The sequence below is a fragment of the Brachyhypopomus gauderio genome, unplaced genomic scaffold, assembly GCF_052324685.1.
Source record: "Brachyhypopomus gauderio isolate BG-103 unplaced genomic scaffold, BGAUD_0.2 sc44, whole genome shotgun sequence".
NCBI classification, from domain to species: domain Eukaryota; kingdom Metazoa; phylum Chordata; class Actinopteri; order Gymnotiformes; family Hypopomidae; genus Brachyhypopomus; species Brachyhypopomus gauderio.
The window spans coordinates 2,889,282-2,893,428 of NW_027506870.1; the positions used below are offsets into that span (position 1 = coordinate 2,889,282).

The 4,147-nt window shown below is 52.1% G+C and overlaps 1 pseudogene; it reads left to right on the forward strand.

The window, feature by feature from the left end:
* Positions 1 to 1,017: 1,017 nt before the first annotated feature.
* LOC143486622 (U2 spliceosomal RNA) lies at positions 1,018 to 1,182 on the forward strand (annotated as a pseudogene).
* The last annotated feature ends 2,965 nt before the right edge of the window (positions 1,183 to 4,147 follow it).

The window sequence follows — 4,147 nt, forward strand, 5'->3', positions numbered from 1 at the left end:
CCGGGAGTATGGACATAAAGAGGAGGACTGCCCGGGCCGGAGGTGCTATAACTGCCTGGATCCTGGACATGTGGCCCGGGACTGCAGGGATCCCCGGAGGTGTAGACGCTGCCGCGGCGAGGGACATTTGGAGCGCTCCTGCCCCAACGCTCCACAGTCATATGCTTCGGTGGTGGTTCGGGGCAGGGGCGAGGAGGCCGCCGCGGCTACCTCCGGGGAGCCCCAGCCTACAACATCAACAGGGCCCTCAGCCGGCCCCAGTGCTCCAACGACTAGTGGAATGGGGACGGCAAAGGGCAACCATGAAGGAGAAGACAACGGAGCAGTCCTGGGTGAAGAGGAACGCCGGCGGGAGGGGGAGGTAAGATCAACCTCAACATCTCACCTGTTGTGTGCTCCCCCCCCAGAGAGATGGGTCCAGGCTGGCCGGGCAGGCCAAAAAAGCTACTCCCGGCACTACCAAGAAGAGGATGAGGGTGGGGCTGACCCCTCCCAAGGAGGCCCAAGGCAACAATAAGAAGAAAGCACAGGAGAGGAGGACAACCCCCCCACCCCCCCAGGCGGAAGAGGCGGCGCCCGTGGGGCCCAAGGCTTCAACCCCGAGGCAGAGCGTGTGGGAGAGCGTCATTTGTATGGGGAGCGTGGTGGAGCATGTTCCCCTGTCAGAGGACAGTTCAGAGGACGGGGGAGCGGCTCGGGACATGGACAACCCCCCTGTTTTATGACGAGGACTTTATGGACGAACTTTTCCCTCCCACACAGGGCCCCACCACACTTTTTAAGGAGGACCCCAGCCAGCTCTCACTTCCATCTTAAAATGGGACTAATCTGGTTGGGGGACCAAGGACAGCAAGTTTTTTTATATTTTTATATCTGCATGTGTTAATATTACTTTAGCCAGCCGTGAAGTTTTATATCATGTGAATGTATATTGTTGATTTTTATGGAAACATTTTATTGAAAATTGTAAAATTTTGATTATTGAATAAAGGAAAAGAAAAAAAAAAAAAAAAAAAAATCGCTTCTCGGCCTTTTGGCTAAGATCAAGTGTAGTATCTGTTCTTATCAGTTTTTATACTGTTTTTGAATTTTTACTACAGCTTTTACATGCCGTTTTTTATGCCTGCATTTTAACCTCTGTTTTTCTGTGTTTTTAACAGGAGGAGCCTGGGCGGAACCTAACGAGCAATCGGTCTGGTGGCATTGTCCACCGACCACCGCTTGGGAACCGCCCAGATCCTCCTCCTGTTTTTAGGCTCGTCTCGCCGGCTTGGAGGATCCCGGGTGGACTTCTGAACATTCCCCCGGTGGTCAGTGGAGGAACTGCGGCCTCTCTCTGCTCCGGGTCTCCCGGCAGGGGTGGAGAGGATGGCCGATGTGGGGCCGGCGCTGGGTGGCGGTCAGCCAGCCGGGACCTCGGGGCCGACGGCAGCTTACCCTGCAGGGCCTGGCTTGGGAGCAGGGGGAGGCCTGCTCAATACGGCCAGGTTCCGCTGGGCTCCCGCTGGGCTCCCTTCATTGAGAGGGTCCCCTTCATAAGGGAGGTGCTGCAAGAAGCTCTGGGGATCCCGGTCTGGGACTTGATCTGCGCTCAGCGCAATGGGCCCCAGGCCTATTTTGAGGTAACCTTTAACTCTGCCGAGGTTTACCAACGTGCCCTGGGGCGGAGGGATGTGCTGAAGGAACATCCCGTGGGTAAACATTTCGTGGTTTAGCCCCTGTGGGTGGAGGGCCGACGGCTAGTCACCACCCACGTGTTCAACCCGTATGTTCCCACGGAGCACATCCGCAGGTTCCTCCAGAATTACGGGGAGGTCCACCCGGGGGAGAAGTTTGTGCGGGACGAGCTGGGCGTCTGGAATGGCCGTCGCCAGTTTTTTATGACTTTTAAAGAAGACGGCCAGGGGGGTGTGGTACATCCTCCAGCCCTCTTCTCCTTGGGTTTTAACCGTGGATATTTGTTTTACAGGGGTCAGCCCGACCACTGCAGAGGGTGCCGGGAGTAGGGACACAAGGAGGAGAGCTGCCCGGGCCGGAAGTGTCACAACTGTCTGGACCCGGGACATTTGGCCCGGGACTGCAAGGGCCCCCGGAGGTGCAGAAGATGCCGCGGTGAGGGACACTTGGAGCGCTCCTGCCCCAGCGCTGGCTTTTCCTATGCGTCGGCGGTGGCAGGAGCAGGAAGACCACTGCGGCGCCCTCCGGGGAGGCCCCAACGGGACCCCCGGCCGGGCCTGGAACATCAGCAACAGCAGATGAGGGGATTACAACGGGGACCGGCCGGGGAGACAACGCTGATGCAGTCCCGGGTGAAGAGGAGCATCCAAGGGAGGGGGAGGTAAGGAAGAATCCTACTCACTTGTTGTGTGCTCCCCCTCCCCAGAGAGACGGGTCCAGACCGGCCGGGCAGCCAAAGAAGGCCACTCCCGGCACCTCCAAGAAGAGATCCAGGACAGGGCTGACCCCTCCCAAGGAGGAGGGGGGACGACGAAACAAGGAGAGGAAGTCCACCCCCCCACCCCCCCAGACCGAAGAGGCGGTGCCCAGACCGTCACAGTCTTCGACCCCAAAGAAGACAGTCTGGGACAGCGTCGTTTGCATGGGGACGGTGGAGGAGGACCCCTTCCCTCCAGAGATGAACACAGAGGGAGAGGAAGGCCCAGTGGAAGGAGGGGATTCGACATCAAGAGAGGAGGACAGCTCTGAGGACACAGAGGGGGAAAGCCTGTCCCCCTTCCCGCCACCGGGGCCCTATACGCCCATAATGAGGACTTTGTTCCACCCGGCTGGGGTAAATGCAAGAATGCGGGCAAGACTGCAGGCACATGGGTATTCTGATCGTGAGATCTATGCGAGAGCTAAAGCTGACATATTAGCAAATAATACAATGACGGAGGAGGAGTATGTGAAAGGAAAATGGGTTTTTATGCCAAAGACGAAGTGATGAATTTTTATGTGTGCGTTTTATTAAACTTTTATGTGGGTGTTTTAGGGATTTGAGGCAGAAATCTTAACTGGTTTTAGTTGTCAGATTAAAGCCGACATGACTTTTTAAATTCCAATTTAAGATTTCAAGAAGCTAGTCTTAAACCTATGTTTTGTTTTGTTTTTTGTTGTGTGTTGTATGTGGGATGAAAAGGAAATATTCTTATGATGGTGTTTTATTGTATTGACTGTGAAATGATGAATAAAAATGGAAAAAAAAAAAAAAATTCCATTTTCCATTTCAGGTTATCGCTTCTCGGCCTTTTGGCTAAGATCAAGAGGACGAGACTGGGATCGACCTTTGGAGCTGAAGGCTTTTGCTAAAAAGCTGCAAAGGAAAACTTCTTGTCTGCACGGTTAGTGTGGCTATTTTCAAGGTTCAAAATAAGGTAAGTGGATTTTAGAACTGTTTTAGGAACTCCTTTTATTGTAAGGTTTAACTAAAATTTGTTCTTAAATTCGTTCTTAAACTTGTTTGGAACCCTTTTACAACCTTTTTAGACTGATTTTTAGCTATTTATTGGACTATTTATTGGGCTTTTTAGTGAAATTTTAAAGTGGTGGTGCCTCCATGTCGGCTGCTCGTGCCGGCACTAGGAGGCACCACAGTGTGCGCTTCTCTTTTACACCTAGAAATGACGGAATAACGATACCCTCTAGACTTGATTTCTCCAGGAAATATGTGCAGGGAATCCTTGGGGCCAGCCCAATAGAGTTAAATTGTATTATAACACTCCCTCAGAATAAAGGGTTCGATGTAAGTTTTTTCACAGCGGCTTTTTTGAACACGTATTGGGTGAGGTTGCAGGAGCTGAAGGAACATTTTGAATTGTTTAAAATAGAAAAACTGACTGATTACACAAGGAAGGTGGCGACAGTACGGATGTTTAATGAGACAGTGAGCCCGGAGGATATTTGTGCTTGGCTAGATAGATATTGCACTGTTACAGGTAATGCAGTTAAAATGGTCGACGAAGATGGTATATGGACGTGTTCTTGGCATGTACCGATACAGCAATGGGAGGATGTGAATGGATACATGGGGTTAAAGGCTGTGCCACAAACAATTGTACTGGTGGAAAATAGGGGTTATATTTTTATCAAGGGATGCCGAAAGTGTGCAGGAGGTGTGGGGAAATGGGACACTTAGCGGAAGCATGCT